At 40.6% G+C, this 18,010-nt stretch overlaps 1 pseudogene; it reads left to right on the forward strand.

The window, feature by feature from the left end:
• The first annotated feature begins 6,639 nt into the window (after nucleotides 1-6,639).
• On the forward strand, nucleotides 6,640-8,491 carry LOC111157414 (annotated as a pseudogene).
• The last annotated feature ends 9,519 nt before the right edge of the window (nucleotides 8,492-18,010 follow it).

Raw genomic sequence — 18,010 nt, forward strand, 5'->3', positions numbered from 1 at the left:
AAAAGCTATCCTTCAAAAACAAAGGAGGGATAAAAACTTCCCTGAACTAACAAAAGCTGAGGGAGTTCATTACCACTAGACCTGCCTTACAAAAACAGTAGAGGGCTCTTTGAGTGGAAGTAAAAGGATGCTAATTAACATCATAAAAACATTAAAAGGTAGCATAAAACTAACTGGTAATGGTAAATATATTGTCAATGTTCGACTCCAATTTGGTAATGGTGTTGCATAATTTACTTATAATTCTAGTTTAAAAATCTTTTAAAAATGAATATAGTGATGGGGCGCCTGAGTGGCTCAGTGGATTAAGCCGCTGCCTTCTGCTCGGGTCATGATCTCAGGGTCCTGGGATCGAGCCCCGTGTCGGGCTCTTTGCTCAGCGGGGAGCCTGCTTCTCTCTCTCTCTCTGACTCTCTGCCTACTTGTGATCTCTCTCTCTGTCAAATAAATAAATAAAATCTTTAAAAAAAAAACGAATATAGTGAAAACAACTATAAGTACAATAATCTGTTGCTAGGTATGTGATATAAAAATATGTAAATTTTAACAGCAATACCCAAAAAAGTGAGAGAGAAGTAAAAGTGTTTAGAAATTCTATTATCAGCTTAAAATAGGGTGTTATAATTTTAGGATGTTTTCTGTACCTCATGGTAACCACAAGGGAAAAACTATAGCAAGTACACAAAATAATATGACAAATAAGTCAAAGCATACTGATAATTAAAGAATCAAAACACAGAAGAGAGCAGGATAAGAAAAGAGAAAAATGAATCTACAAAACAACCAGAAAACAATGAACAAAATGGCAATGGTAGGTCCTTACCTATCGATAATTGTGTTAAAGTTTATTTGTTTAGTAATCTCTACAACCAATGCGAGTTTGAACTCATGACCTTGCAGGACACCAATGCAGGGGAATTTGGCGGCACCAGGTCCTCATGCGTAAGATGTCTCTTTGGCCCAGGCCACCGGAGTCCACAGTATTGACAACTGTGTAGTTTAGGGCAAGAATTGAAGGAGGTCCACAGTGGCTTCAAGGGCTGTTGGGCTCTTAAGTGGCACCTCCAAGACTGGTAGAAACCACTGCAGGTAGTGTTGGTGATCAGAGCCAGTGGTGTGCACACACTTGACTATAGAGGCCAGCTATAGGAGCCTATGCAGTTGCAGAAGTCACTTATAGACACACTCATAATAATGGGGGTCAGGATGGGTAGAAAGAACTAGGGCTAATTATGGGTTCACTGGGATCTATGGAGGTCTGTTTGTATGCCAATACTATATTATTTTGATTATTATAGCTTTATAGAGTTGGCTTGAAATCAGGAAGTGTGATGCCTCCTGCTTTGTTCTTCCTCAGGATTTCTTTGGCTGATTTTTTTTTTTAAGATTTTATTTATTTATTTGACAGAGAGAGATCACAAGTAGACAGAGAGGCAGGCAGAGAGAGAGAGAGAGAGAGAGGGAAACAGGCTCTCTGCTGAGCAGAGAGCCCGACGCGGGACTCGATCCCAGGACCCTGAGATCATGACCTGAGCCAAAGGCAGCGGCTTAACCCACTGAGCCACCCAGGCGCCCTCTTTGGCTGATTTTTGAAATTTTGTGGTTCCATAAACATTTTAGGAGTTTTTTTCCTACTTCTGTAAAAAAATGCCATTGGAATCTTGACAGGGATTGCTTTGAATCTATAGATGGCTCTTGGTAATATTGACATTTTAACAGTATTCTTATTCTGCATGGGGTATCTTCCCATTTTTTTGTGTCTTCTTTGATTTCTTTCATCAATGTCTTGTAGTTTTCAGAGTAGAGATTTTTCATCTTCTTGCTTAAACTTACTTCAAGTATTTCATTGTTTTTATGCTATTATAAGTGGAATTGCTTTATTTCTTTTTCAGAAAAGTCATTCCCCACAACTATATGGTCAATTAATCTCTGACAAAGCAGGAAAGGATATACAATAGGAAAAAGACAGTCTTTTCAACAAATGTTGCTGAGAAAACTGGACAGCAACATACAAAAGAATGAAACTGGGCCACTTTCTTACACTATACACAAAAATAAATTCAAAATGGATTAAAGACCTAAGTGTGAGATTGAAACCATCAAAATCCTAGAGGAGAACACAGGAAGTAACCTATTTGTCATCAGCCATAGCAACTTCTTCCTAGATATGTCTCCTGAGGCAAGAGGAGACAAAACAAAAATAAACTATTGGGACTTCATCAAAATAAAAAGTTTCAGGGCACTTGGGTGGCTCAGTTGGTTGAGTGTCTGCCTTTGGCTCTGGTCATGATCCCAGGGTCCTGAGATCAAGTCCCACATCGGGCTCTCTGCTCAGCAGGGAGTCTGCTTCTCCCTCTGTCCCAAACCCTGCTCATGTACTCTCGTGCGCTCTCTCTCTCAAAAATAAATAAATAAAATCTTCAAAATTTAAGAAAATTAAAAATTAAAAGTCTCTGCACAGCAAAGGAAACAAGAAAACTAAAAGGCAACATACAGAATGGGAGAAGATATTTGCAAATGACATATCTGATAATGTGTTAGTGTTCAAAATATATAAAGAACTTATCAAACTTATTGAGTTCACCCCCAAAAATAATCCAATTAAAAAATAGGCAGAAGAGGGGCACCTGGGTGGCTCAGTTGGTTAAGCAACTGCCTTCAACTCAGGTTATGATCCCAGGGTCCTAGGATTGAGCCCCACATCAGGCTCCCTGCTCAGTGGGAAGCCTGTTCCTCCCTCTCCTACTCCCCTGCTTATGTTCCCTCTGTTGCTGTCTCTCTCACTCTCTGTCAAATAAATAAATAATCTTTTTAAAAAAAAATAGGCAGAAGATATGAATAGACATTTTTCCAAAGAAGACATACAGATGGCCAACGGACATATGAAAAGATGCTCAACATCACTCATCATTAGGGAAATATAAATCAAAACTATAATGAGATATCACCTCACACCTGTCAGAATGGTGAAAATCAACAACAGAAGAAACAAGTGCTGGCAAGGATGTGGAGAAAGGGGAAGCATCTTGTGTTGTTGGTGGGAATGCAAACTGATGCAGCTACTCTGGAGAACAGTGTGGCATTTCCTCAAAAAGTTAAAAATAGAACTACCCTACAATCCAACAATTGCACTCCTATGTATTTACCAAGAGGATACAAAAACACTAATTCAAAAGAATACATGTACCCCAATGTTGATAGCAGCATTATCTACAATAGCCAAGATATGGAAACAGACCAAGTATCCATCAATAGATGAATGGATAAAGCTGTGGCATACATATATAATGGAATATTACTCAGCCATAAAAAAGAATGGAATCTTGGCATTTGCAATGACATAGATGGAGCTAGAGAGTATGCTAAACAAAATAAGTCAATCAGAGAAAGATAAATACCATGATTTCACTCATATGTGGGATTTAAGAAGCAAAACAAACCAACAAAGGGGGGAAAGAAAGAGAGAGAGAGAGACAAACCAAGAACCAGACTCTTAACTGTTGAGAACAAACTGATAGTTACCAGAGGGAGTTTGGTGGGGGCATAGGTAAAGTAGGTGATGATGGATTAAGGAGTGCACCTGCTGTGTTGAGCACTGCATATTGTATAGAAGTGTTGAATCGCTATATTATACACCTGAAACTAATATTACACTGTATGCTAACTAACTGGAATTTAAATAAAAACTCAAAAAAAATGGGAGTGCCTGGTGGCTCAGTCGGGTAAGCATCTGACTTCAGCTCAGGTCATGATCTCGAGGTCCTGGGATCAAGCCATGCATCAGGCTCCCCCTGGCCCCCTGCTCCTCCCCTTCTTCATGCTCTCACTCTCTCTTTCAAATAAATAAAGTCTTTGAAAAAATAAAGAAAATTCATTATTCTATTAATTAATGTATAGAATGGTACTGATTTTTGTCTGTTGATTTTATATCCTGAAATTTTACTGAATTTATTGATGAGGTCTAACAGATCAAAGAATTTAAAGTAAAGTTCTACAAATACTCAGAGAGCTACAAGAGAATCCAGGTTTTTTTTTTTAATTATTACCAGAAAAATAACACAAGAACAAAATACAAAAATTCAACAAAGAATCATCAAAAGAAATACTATGTATACTATTGGAGTCCCATAAGGAGAAGAGAAGTTGAAAGGAGTAAAAACTTATTTCAATAAATAATGGCTGAGAACATTCCAAACATGGAGAGAGATTTGGTCATACAAGTTCATGAAGCAAATAGCAAATCTCCCAACAAAGAAATTTCCAGGACCAGGTGGTTTCACTGCTGAATTCTATGAAAAATCTAAAGAATTAATACCAACCCTTCCCAAACTCTTCCAAAAAGATGAAGAGGGGACACTTCCAAAGTCATTTTACAAGGCCAGCATTACCAAAATAAGAGGACACTACAAGAAAATTACTGGCCAATATCCCAAATGAACACAGAGGCAAAAATACTCAACAAAATATTAGCAAACTGGGGCGCCTGGGTGGCTCAGTGGGTTAAAGCCCCTGCCTTCGGCTCAGGTCACGATCCCAGGGTCCTGGGCTCGAGCCCCTCATCGGGCTCTCTGCTCAGCAGGGAGCCTGCTTCCCCCTCTCTCTCTGCCTGCCTCTCTGCCTGCTTGTGATCTCTCTCTGTCAAATAAATAAAGTCTTTTAAAAAAAATTAGCAAACCAAATTCAACAATAGATTAAGAAGATTAAATATCCTGATCAAGTGGGATTTATCTCGAGAATTCAAAGGTGGTTCAAAATATGAAAATCAGAGAAAGGAAGATGCTGGAAGAGTAGGGGACCCTCATTTCATCTGGTCCCTTGAATTCAGCGAGATATCTATCAAATCATTCTGAACACTTGTGAATTCAACCAGAGAGCTAAGAAAAGAACTGCTGCAATTCTACAAATACACAAGCAACCACTTTTTGCAAGGTAGAAGCTGTGGAGACTATGAATCTGAGGGGATATATTGGAAGATAAACAGTGAGGGGAGGGAGCCTCCATAAGTTGGCTATAGGAAAGTTGACACAGCAGTGAAGCAGAAAATTGGAACTTTCAGAAATCTGCTCAGTGAGGGACATCCCTGCCTAAAAGGTGCTCAGGTGGCAACACAGGGCAGAATCCTTTATGGAACAGTGTGGTCTCTGGATCCCTGGGGTCACAGAAAGAATGGGGGTGCCTGAGTCAGCAGAGTTCCCAAGCAACAGAACAGGGAAGCCAGCTACAATCAGAGAGCCCCAGAGTGGGCTCTTAGCTCAGTGTTGCCATAAACCATCAACCGCAGCACATTCCAGTGACTGCACTCCAAGCAGAGGCCAAACAAGTGGCAGGACCAACGTGAGACCCTGGTCCTTCCCCCAGGAGGACTGACAGGGGTGCACACCACAGGAGCCTGCAGAGTTTGGTGCACACACGCAATTGACTGCTTTTCCCTAAGGGTTGACTGAAGAGAAGGGGCTGGGATCTTTCAGCTCTGGGGCTAGAGATTGGAGCACCGCCATTTTTCTTTTTACCCTCTGAAGTGGCTTAGAAAACCTTCAGGGAACAAAAGCCATGTAGAGCAACTGGAAACAGTTTATGCTGAGCCTGGCCTCCTGGCAAAGGGCGGTACAGCTCCCCGAGACCAAGATATCTGAGAATCAGTGCAGCAGGGCCCTCCCCTAGAAGACCAGCTGGAACATCAGACTAATACCAAGTTTATGTAGCACACAGAACTGAAACACTCGTGCACTAGGAGAAAATTATACAATATATAGAATTCAAGGCCGGGGCTCAGGCGGCAGTGGTGGCTGTGGTGGCACAGCAGCGAGGGCTGGGCAGGGGGTAGTTGGGGGGAGATGGACCTGGCGGGGCTGCCACAGCGGAAGGAACCAGCACTTGAGCTCAAGCCACTGCACTGGCAGAGATGCTGGGTGCTCTTCTTCTCCCTGCAGCTTGTCCTAAAGGATTCCTGTACACCTTAGAAGTGCTTGAGGAAGAGTGATAAAGATAGGCATGAAGCCTCTACCGCACAGCTGCATGTGTAGTTACTGTTGAAGCAAATGCCTACCTAATTTTTTTTTTTAAGATTTTATTTGACAGAGAGAAAGCACAAATAGGCAGAGAGGCAGGCAGAGAGAGGGAGGGGGAAGCAGGCTCCCCACTGAGCAAAGACCCCAATGCCGGGCTCCATCCCTGGACCCTGAGATCATGACCAGAGCTGAAGGCAGAGGCTTAACCCACTGAGCTACCCAGGCACCCCAATGCCTACCCAATTTGACAGGCTTGGTGTGTTTAAAAGTTTTTGAGTTTGCAAATAAGCATATTAAATTTATTGACGGAGCCTTCAGGCAGTGAACAGTTATATGAGGACCCTGCTCCTGGAGGCAAATCCCAAGATGCAGAGGCCAAAAAGCAAACAGAATCAGAACAAAAGTTTTATGAAATGCCCACAATGCTTTGGAGAACATTAATGTGATTGGCCAAGGTTTGAAGCATCTCTTCCAGCACCAGCACAGGAGGTCATCAGCGTCTCCACACAATGTGCAACCATTTCAGGTAGATCCAGAACCTGAAATGGATCTGGAAAACCAGAACGCATGTGCTGAGATTGATGGTGTCCCCACCCACCCCACAGCTCTGAATCGTGTCCTGCAGCAGATCTGAGTGCCACCCAAGATGAAGAGGGGGACAAGCTTACATAATAGGTGGGGCAAAGACCCCAAAGGGAAGTCCCCAAATCAACAGGAAATCTGGTCAGATGGCAGCTGTTATACTGCCGGGCAGAGCCAGGTCTTTATCCACAACTGATACTCCAACCAGCTCTGCTATGATGGAAATAGCTTGTGCTGCTGCTGCTGCTGCCTGTCTGCCAGGGGATGAGGCAACTGCAGAGCAGATCCAGCGGATGGAAATAAGCAGCCTCGCCCAGACTTCCAGAGCAGTGGCCTCCAGCACCGATGGCAGCTTCCACACAGACTCTGTGGTTGGAACACCAGACCCTCAACACACAAAGGCTGCTCTTGCTCACCTGCAGCAGAAAATCCTGAAGCTCACAGAACAGATCAAGATTGCACAAACAGCCCGGGATGACAATGTTGCTGAGGACGTGACTTGTCTGCCAACAATGCAGACAAGCAGCAGGCTGCCCGCATCGAGCAGGTCTTTGAGAAGAACCAGAAGTCTGCCCAAACCATCCTCCATCTGCAAAAGAAGCTTGAGCACTACCACAGAAAGCTCCAAGAGGTGGAGCAGAATGGGAGTTCCAGGCAGCCGAAAGTTGTCTTCAGGGACATGCACCGGGGTCTGAAGGATGTGGGAGCAAAGGTGACTGCTTCAGTGAAGGTGTGGTGGGCAGTGTCAAAGGTGGACTTTCTAGCTTCCCCCAGGTGACCCATTCAGCAGCAGGGGCTGTAGTCTCAAAACCCAGAGAGATTGCCTCACTAATTTGGAATAAATGTGGCAGTACCGACAATATCCCTAACCTGAAGGACTCTTTAGAGGAAAGGCAAGTGGATGATGGGGGGGAAGGGTTGGGGGGGTGATTTCAAACTTTCAATCAAGGCCAAAATATGGTAGTGAGGAAGATTGTTCTAGTGCCACTTCAGGCTCAGTGGGAGCCAACAGCACCACTGGAGGCACTGCTGTAGAAGCATCCAGCTCCAAAACAGATACCCTGGACATGCAGAGCTCAGGATTAGATGCACTACTACATGAGATCCAGGAGATCCAGGAAACACAGACCAGGCTAGAGGAATCCTTTGAGACCCTCAAAGAACATTATCAGAGAGTCTATTCAGTAATAATGCAGGCCTTCCAAGATGAGCGATATAGATATGAATGATTAGAAGAACAACTAAATGATGGAACTCCATCAGAATGAAATCTTAAACTTGAAGAAGGAATTGGCCAGCATGGAAGAGAAAGTTGTATTTCGGTCCTATGAATGGGCCTGGGACATCCAGGAGGCCCTGGGGCCGTTCCAGACCCGCATCTCCAGGATGGAGCTGTAGCTGCAGCAGCAGCAGGTGGTGGTATAGCTGGAAGGGCTGGTGAATGCCACTGCCCAGAACCTTCTAGGCAAACTCATCAACATCCTTCTGGCAGTCATGGTGGTCCTTTTGGTCTTTGTCTCCACAATAGCCAACTGCATGGTTCCTCTCATGAAAACTGGCAACAGGGCATTCAGCACTTTATTCCTTGTGGTTTTCTTTTTTCTTTTCTTTTCTTTTTTTAAAGATTTTATTTATTTATTTATTTGTGAGAGAGAGAGCAAGCAAGCACAGGCAGACAGAGTGGTAGGCAGAGGCAGAGGGAGAAGCAGGCTCCCTGGGGAGCGAGGAACCTGATGTGGGACTTGATCCCAGGATGCTGGGATTATGACCTGAGCCGAAGGCAGCCGCTTAACCAACAGCCACCCAGGTGTCCCGTCCTTGTGGTTTTCATTGCCTTTCTCTGGAAGCATTGGGATGCCCTCTTCAGCTATGTGGAATGGTTCTTCTCCTTCCCCAGATGATGCTGGAACGAGAAGGTGGTGCTCCCCTACCCTCTGGAGAGTGCATGCAGCAAAGAATTAGACAACAACTTATCTACTCTGAAGTTTTCTACAACAACAAAAGAGTTGAGTGAATCTGTTTGCACTTAGAATGTTTTTTTTTTTCTTCAAGAAACGTAATTGCAATAGTATTTTTTAGATTTTATCCAAGAAGTTTTTTGGGCAAAAATCTTGAATCATTTTTATGTAGCATGATATTCCTTGGGATGCAAATCTTAAACAGTCCTTTAATATGAACCAACAATCTGGAGCACACTGAAGGGCATTCTAAATTGTGGCTTGAAGGACTGCACTAAAACCCACTAAAAAGATGCAAAAATCTGATTAGGAGAAACCAGTTAAACCTAAAACCTTGCCTCATCTGGGCTCTCCCCTAGCCCAGACTAACTTTACTGTGAATTCCTGCTACATTCTATGGCTGAATTTTTGTATTCAGGGTGGACTGTCCTTGTCTGTGGAAGAACGCATGGATCTCTCCCTGGCTTTCTCATCCAAGTTGGCCACTCATGCTAACCCTGGAAGTATGATCACTTTTGAACCTCGTCCCTTAACCTTTGCTAGGATACAAAAGTGTCATGCCCCAAAGGATCACTGCAAAACCCTACTACAGTATTTTGAAGTATTTTGAAGTAGTCCTCTAAATACTTAATTTGAAGCAAAATCCCTTGGCCGCACTTTTAAGGTTTTTTAAAATATGTATATAGTCACCACCTTAAAAAAACAAAAAATCCAAACAGTATACTTGAAGAATGTAATACTCAAACTCTCAGTGATTGCTTATGGTTTCTAATAGGATTTTTTATTGTCATTATTATTATTGGGTTTTTTGGAAAGGTTCGGAGGGCCTTTTATTTTTCTTTTGAAATAAAGAAGTGATGTTTTTAAATGACAAAAAAAAAAAAGAATTCAAGGTTTTTTCAAGTCCTTACTCTTTCAGTTTAAAATTTTACTTTTTCCTTTTCAACTAGCTTATTTTATCAACTCTTTTTTATGTCTTTTTAAAATTTTCATTTTTACATTTTATAGATATAGTCTTCATTTTTGTGTTCTTTTCACTGTATTCAATTTTATTTTTGTATATATATGTTTTTCTTTCTTAATAATTCCGGGATGTAGTGTCTGTTAGATTATATTCTCTCTTCCCCCCAGCCCTTTTTTTTTTTTTTTTTTTGGTTTCTGATCTCTTTGGATTTATCTAGTATATATTCCTGTGGGGTCATGGTTTGATATTTTTTATTTTGTTCTCTCATTCATCTATTCTTCTCTAAACAAAATAACTAGAAGGTGAAATCTGCAACAAAAGAAAGAACCAGAGGCAATACTCTCTGCCATAGATTTAATAAATATAAATATAAGTAAAATGTCAAACCTAGAATTTAGAATAACGATTATAAGGATATTAGATGGGCTTGATAAAAAGCATAAAAAATGCTAGAGAATCCCATAGTGCAGAAATAAAATAACTAAAATCTAATCAGGCCAAAATTTAAAATGCTTTAACTGAGATGCAGTCTAAAATGGACGCTCTAATGGCTAGGGTAAAATGAGGCAGAAGAGATGGTCAGTGGCATAGAAGACAAGATGATGGAAAGTAAGGAAGCTGTGGAAAAGAGAGAAAAACAACTAACGAATCATGAGGAGAGGCTTTGAGAAATCAGCCATGCCATAACTGAAACAATAGTAGAATAATTGGGGTCCCAAAGGAAGAAGAAAGAGAGAGAGAGATAGAAGGTATATTTTAGCAAATCATAGATGAGAACTTCCCTAATCTAGGGAAGGAAATAAGCATTCAAGTCCAGGAGACACAGAGAACCCTTCTCAAAATCAGTAAAAACAGATCTACACCCGGAGGTGTAGATTTTAGCGGTGCCTGGGTGACTCGGTGGGTTAAGCCTCTGCCTTTGGCTCAGGTCATGATCTCAGGGTCCTGGGATTGAGCCTCACATTGGGCTCTCTACTCAGCAGGGAGCCTACTTCCCTCTCTCTCTCTGCCTGTCTCTCTGCCTAATTGTGATCTCTATCAAATAAATAAATAAATAAATTTTTAAAAGGTTAAAAAAAAAAGAACCTTGCAAATTTATATGAAAAAAGAGAAAATCTTGGAAGCAGCTCAAGACAAGAGGCTTCTTACCTACAGAGGAGGGGACATCAGACTAATATCAGACCCATCCACAGAGACCTGGCAGGCCAGAAAAGGCTGGCATAATATATTCAGGGCACTAAATGAGAAAAACATGCAGTCAAGAGCACTTTATCCTGCAAGACTGTTATTCAAAATGGAAGGAGAGATAAAGAGCTCCCAGGACAAACAGAAACTAAAAGAATTTGTGATCACTTAATCATTAATATTAAGGGAGATCCTCTAAGTGGAGAGAGAGCCCTAAAGTAACATAGACCAGAAAGGTACAGAGACAATACACAAAAACAGTGATTTTACAGGCAATACAATGGCACTAAATTCACATATTTCAATAGTTGCTCTGAATTTAATTGGGCTAAATGCTTCAATCAAACGACACAGGGTATCAGACTGGATAAAAACAAAAGACCCACCAATATGCTATCAAGAAGAGATTGATTTTAGACCCAAAGACAGCTCCAGATTGAAAGTGAGGGGTCTAGAACCATTTATCATGCTAATGGACATCAAAAGAAAGCTGGGATAGCAATCCTTATATCAGACAAATTAGATTTTAAACCAAAGACTGTAGTAAGGGATGAAGAGGGACACTATATCACACCTAAAGGGTCTATCCAACAAGGAGATCTAACAATTATAAATATTTATGCGCCTAACTTGGGAACAGCCAATTATATAAACCAATGAATAACAAAATTAAACACATTGATGATAATACAATAATTGCAGGGAACTTTAACACCCCACTCACAGCAATGGAGATCATCTAAGCAGAAAATCAACAAGAAAACAAGGGTTTTGAATGACACACTGGACCAGATGGACTTCACAGATATATACAGAGCATTCCATCCTAAAGCAACAGAATATAAATTCTTCTTTTTTTTTTTTAAGGGATATTCAATTTGTATTTTATTTTTTTATTAAGATTATTTATTCATTTATTTGACAGAGAGACAGAGACAGAGAGAGGGAGCACAAGCAGGGGTAGTGGGAGAAGGAGAAGCAGGCTTCCTGCTGAGCAGGGAGCCCAATGTTGGCCTTGATCCCAGGACCCTGGGATCATGACCTGAGCCGAAGGCAGATGCTTAATGACTGAGCCACCCAGGCACCCCACAATATACATTCATCTTGAGTGCACATGGAACATTCTCCAGAACAGATCACATATTGGGTCACAAAGGAGGTCTCAACTGGTACCAAAAGACTGGGATTATTCCTTGCATATTTTCAGACCACAATGCTTTAAAACTTGAACTCAATCACAAAAGGCAATTTGGAAGGAATTCAAATACTTGGAGGTTAAAGGGCATCCTACTAAAGAATGAATGGATCGACCAGGAAATTAAATAAGAATTCTAAATATCACAGAAACAAAAATGAAAACACAACTGTTCAAAACCTTTGGGGTGCAGCAAAGGCAGTCTAAGAGGGAAGTACATAGTAATACAAGCTTTTCTCAAGAAACTAGAAAATTCTCAAATACACAAGCTAGTCTTACACCTAAAGGAGCTGGAGAAAGAACAGCAAATAAAGCCTAAACCAAGCAGGAGACAAGAAATAATAAGGATTAGAGCAGAAATCAATGAAATAATAACCAAAAGAACAGTAGAAGAGATCAATAAAACTAGAATGGTTCTTTGAAAGAATCAGTAAGATTGATAAACCCCTCTTCAGACTCATCAAAAACAAAAGAGAAAGACCCAAATTAATAAAATCATGGATGAAAGAGAAGAGATCACAACTAACACCAAGGAAATACAAACTGTTATTTTAAGAATATAATATGAGCCTGAGTGTCTCAGCTGGTTAAGCAACTGTGCTTGGCTTAGGTCATGATCTCAGGGTCCTGGGATGGAGCTCTGGGTCAGGCTCCCTGCTCAGCGGTGAGCCTGCTTCTTCCTTTCCCTCTGCTCCTCCCCCTTCTTGTGTGCTCATGCACTCCATCTCTCAAACAAATAAATAAAATCTTATCAAAAAAAAAAAAAAGAACAGGGGCGCCTGGGTGGCTCAGTGGCTTAAGCCTCTGCCTTCGGCTCAGGTCATGATCTCAGGGTCCTGGGATCGAGCCCTGCATCGGGCTCTCTGCTCTGTGGGGAGCCTACTTCCCCCTCTCTCTCTGCCTGACTCTCTACTTGTGATCTCTCTCTCTGTCCAATAAATAAATAAAGAAAATCTTAAAAAAAAAAAAAAAGAACGTATTATGAGCAATTATATGCTAACAGATTAAACAATCTGGAAGAAATGGATAAATTCCTAGAAACTTAGAAACTACCAAAACTGAAACAGTAAGAAATAGGGAACAGTCAATAATATTGTAATAACATACTGTGACAGATGGTGGCTACACTTATTGTGGTGAGCACTGAATAATGTATAGAATTGTCAAATCAGGGGTGCCTGTGTGGCTTACTTGGTTAAGCGTTTGCCTTCAGCTCAGGTCACAATCCCAGGGTTCTGGGATTGAGCCCTGCATCAGGCTCCCTGCTCAGTGGGGGGCCTGCTTCTCCTTCTTCCCTCTGCTGTTCACCCTCCTCATGTTCTGTCAAATCAATCAATCTTTAAAAAAGTAAAGAACTGTCAAATCAATATGTTGCACATGTGAAACATGACATTGTATCTTTGTTATATTTTAAGAAAAAAACTTAAACCTGTGCATCAAGGACATTATCAAGAAAGTAAAACAACAACAACAACAAAGTAAAAACACAATGTACAGAATGGGAGGAAATATTTGTTAATCACCTGATATGCAGAAGATATAAAGAATTCCTATAACAAAAGACCATCCAATTTGAAAGAGGCAAAGGAGCTGAACAGACACATCTCCAGATATATAAAAATGGTCAATACGCACATGAAGATGTTCAACCCCATCAGTCATTAGGCAAATGTACATCAAAACTATAATGTGATACCACTACTAGGATAGTTATAATACTAAAACAAACAAAAAAGCACTGGCCAGGATGTGGGGAAAATGTTGAATCATGTACATTGCTGGTGGGAGTGAATCTGGGGTAATCAGTTCACCACTATGAAAAATAATTTGGCAGTTCCTCAAAAAGCAAATATAAAATAATCATATGATCCAACAATTCCACTCTTATAACCAAAAGAGGGACTCCAACATGAATTTGTATGTCAATGTTCTGTAATGGCATTTTCACAGTAGCCAAAAGATAGAACCCAAGGATCAATCAAAAAATGAATAGATACATGAAAATGTAGTAGTACATAATTACATATATATAATTGTACATTTAAAAATGGTTAAAATGGGGACACCTGGGTGGCTCAGTGGGTTGGGGTCCCTGCCTTCGGTTGTGATCCTTATTCAGGTTGTGATCTCGGGGTCCTGGGATCGGGCCCCGAGTCGGGCTCTCTGCTCAGCAGGGAGCCTGGTCCTCCTCTCTCTCTGCCTGCCTCTCTGCCTACTTGTGATCTCTGTCTGTCAAATAAATAAATATTTTTTAAAAAATAGTTAAAATGGCAAATTTTGTTATGCATTTTTTTTACTTTTTATTTTTAAACTTTATATATATATATATGTATATATATATATATTTTAAGATTTTGTTCATTTATTTATTTGACAGACAGATCACAAGCAGGCAGAGAGGCAGGCGGGGCGGGGGGGGGGGAAGCAGGCTCCCTGCTGTGAGCAGAGAGCCCCATGTGGGGCTCGATCTCAGGACCCTGGGATCATGACCTGAGCCGAAGGCAGAGGCTTTAACCCACTGAGCCACCCAGGTGCCCCTAAACTTTATATATTTTTTACTTTATCTTTTCAGTGTTCCAAGATTCATTGTTTATGCACCACACCCAGTGCTCCATTTAGTATGTGCCCTCCTTAATACCCACCACCAGGCTCACCTGCCATGCATTAGGCTCTCTGCTCAGTGGGGAGCCTGCTTCCCCTTCTCTCTCTGCCTACTTATGATCTCTCTCTCTCTCTCTCTCTGTCAAATAAATAAAATCTTAAAAAACAAAATCAATGTGACCTACCATACTAACATTCTAAGGGGAAAAAAAACTTTTCAATTTACATGAGAAATACATCTGACAAAATTTAACAAATTTCAGCAAATGAGAAGGGATTTTCCTCAATTTAATAAGGAGTATTCTACAACACAAAAACATCATACTTAACGCTGCAAAATTGAGTATGTTTCTCCCATGGCTGGAATCAGGCCCGGGATCTTCCTCTTATATTTTTTCAACATTGTGCTAAGGTCCTTGCCGGTGTAATAAGGGAAAGAAATAAAAAGCACACTGATAAAACATTAGGAGGAGGGGAGAGACACACTCAACAAGAGGATAAAATAGTCCTTAATAATACAAAAGGAAAATTTTTGAATGTGGTAAAAAGAATTATTCCAGTTCAGCCTAGAGCCTCTATATGTCCATATTTCTCATTCCAGAGTTTGATTTGTATGTTAGAATACTCATTATTATAGTTGTTATCTTTGAGCACTGTACACTACTAATAAACTAAAATAAGCAGATTAAAACAGCACAAAAAACTAGAAAAAGTATAATAGGTGTGTATGTGTGTATATGTATGTGTGTGTGTGTGTGTGTGTGTGTGTGTATTTTTTTTTCATCAGGCGGAACACACAGTTATTAAACGGACGAGGCCACCCTTTACCTTTGCGTGCTGACTTGGGATGACAGCTGACCTAGGTCAAGGAGAGCCATGCAAGGGGCAGAAAGCACGGACAACACACTATTGTTTGTGTAAAGAGTGGGAGAAAGTTAACATATACATATATTTCTGTCCTTGCTTGGCTATTCATAGGGAATGGGACAAGATCTGGGAATGGGACTGATCACAAAATGTGGTGGCTAAGGCTGCCTGAAGGGAGAGCTGGTGGCTAGAGGGCACAAGGAAGGGAAGCTTCCCTGTATTTCCTCTCGTACCTCTTGAAGTCTGAACCATGCGGATCAATAGATTCCTTACTCAAAAATAAATCAGATTAAGATTTCTCGACCAACCGCCACAGACAGCTAAGGGCTGTTTAAGAAGACTATGAAGTCTGGTTATCATGTCTTCTGGAGACGGTCCTCCTGCCCCCCCCACAGCCCCCCGCCCCCCAGTCCCACCCCCTTCAGGGCAGAGGGCAGCACCTGTGACATCTGGGCCTCTGCCAAGTCTAGGAGGGGCCACCTCTAACCTCTGATGTCCCTAGTCCTCACCCAACCCCCCATCGCCGTTTTTCAGCTGGGAACATCTTTTATTTAAAAATACTTTTTTATTTTAAACCCACCAATTCTCTCTCTCTCTTATACACACACACACACACACACACACACACACACACACACATCCCCACACTCATTCACAGATATGCACACATCCTGTCACCAACAGTCTTTGTTTTTCCAAAAGTTCCAAAAGATAGATAGATAGATAGATAGATATCACCAAATGTAAAAACAAGCCTTATAATACTCAAAGATGAAAACAAAAAACTGAACACAAAAAAAATAAAAATTCTACATATTTTTTTCAAAATTTTTAAAAAGATTTTACTTATTTATTTGACAGAGAGAGAGATCACAAGTAGGCAGAGCAGCAGGCAGAGAAGAGAGGGGAAGCAGGCTCCCGGCTAAGCAGAGAGCCTGATGCGGGACTCAATCCCAGGACCCTGAGATCATGACCTGAGCCAAAGGCAGAGGCCTAACCCACCGAGCCACCCAGGCACCCCTATAGAGCATATTTTTGTATAAGAAGCAAACAAATTTGATTCTTTTTTTAAGATCTTATTTATTCATTTGTGGGGCACCTAGGTGGCTCAGTTGGTTAAGCCTTCCACTCAGGTCATGATCCCAGGGTCCTGGGATAGAGCCCCATGTCAGACTCCCTGCTCAGCAGGGAGCCTGCTTCTCCCACTCCCCCCTGCTCTTGCTCTTTCTATCTCTCTTTCTCTCAAATAAGTAATAAATCTTTAAAAAGAAAAAAGATTTTATTTATTCATTTGTGAGAGAGCAAGAGAGCAAGCATGAGAGTTGGAAGGGTCAGAGGGAGAAGCAGACTCCCCACTGAGCAGGGAGTCTGACAAGGAACTCGATCCTGGGACTCCGGGAACGTGACCTGCAGATGCTTAACCGACTGAGCCATCCAGGCACCCATTTAATACTTTCCTATTAAGTATGCAAAGAGCTTAATTTTTCTAAATTTAAAGGATAAACATGGAGGTTGGAAGTAAAAATTAGATGTGTTACTAAGACATTTTTACAGTCATAATTAGAGATCAAATGCAATTAGCAGGGTTTAGAAAGTCAAACACTTTCCAAATTGAATTCTTATGTCAGAGAAAACAAATGTTTACTTTTAGGAAACATGACAGATGTCACGACATACTGAGCATTGTTTTTTAAACTACTTTTGAAATTTCAAGAAGTACCAATTAAGTCTGGGTAAATTTTTAAGTCATTTGTAATTTTTAATTTTATTTCATCATAATATAAATTGTCTCAAGATGTTTGATCATTTCCACTGATTGCTACAGAAGAAATAATTTGCAGTATTTCCTTCTTTTCAAATACCTTACATTGAACATACCTAAGCCTTCTCTGCCCATAAAAACTTAATAAATGTTCATGTTTAAAAAAACAAAATCAAATTTCAAAAACTTAAGTGCCTTCCCCAAAACATTTTTAATCGAGTGGGGTGGGTGGGGAGGTAAACATACAAATTTGTATTGTTTAGCCTAACTCCCAAATACCTTTTATTTAATCTTGTTCACGTTTAAGAATGAACATACCTTCAACAGATCTAATCTAATTATGGAATCATTTTAGGGCATTCTGAATAATCATATCATTTATAGGTATTAAAGCGGAATACATTTTAGATTATGTAATTAACTTATTATAATTATGTTCTTAGGACATCTGCCAAGAGAGGTTTCTTCAACACCAATGAATGACAAGCAATATGTTCCAAGACCTTTACAACATTCTTAAGACCAATTCAGCTTTATACTGAGATAACTTATAAAAATATCAGAGAACACAATTTTAGAGAAATTTCCTGTATAGGTTACATCAACAAACAGAGAAAGCCTAATTTGCCCCTCTGCCAAAGAACTTTTTAAATAACAATTAACATCATAAGCACCTGAAATAAATTACTTCTTTACATGGTAAATTCCAGCCTAGTCACCACTCTCCTTCCTTATTTTATCTATGACTATTCTAACATGACTTTCCTCTAAGGGTCTTCAGCTTTAAAGAAACAGACTCTGACATCAATAATTCTTTACAGAGATGCCTATTCCATAAGCTGTTCTTCCTTTTTCTGAGGACATACTCAAAAGCATTTTTAGATATTA

The sequence above is a fragment of the Enhydra lutris genome, unplaced genomic scaffold, assembly GCF_002288905.1.
Source record: "Enhydra lutris kenyoni isolate GAN:26980312 unplaced genomic scaffold, ASM228890v2 scaffoldscaffold54, whole genome shotgun sequence".
Taxonomy (NCBI): Eukaryota; Metazoa; Chordata; class Mammalia; order Carnivora; family Mustelidae; genus Enhydra; species Enhydra lutris.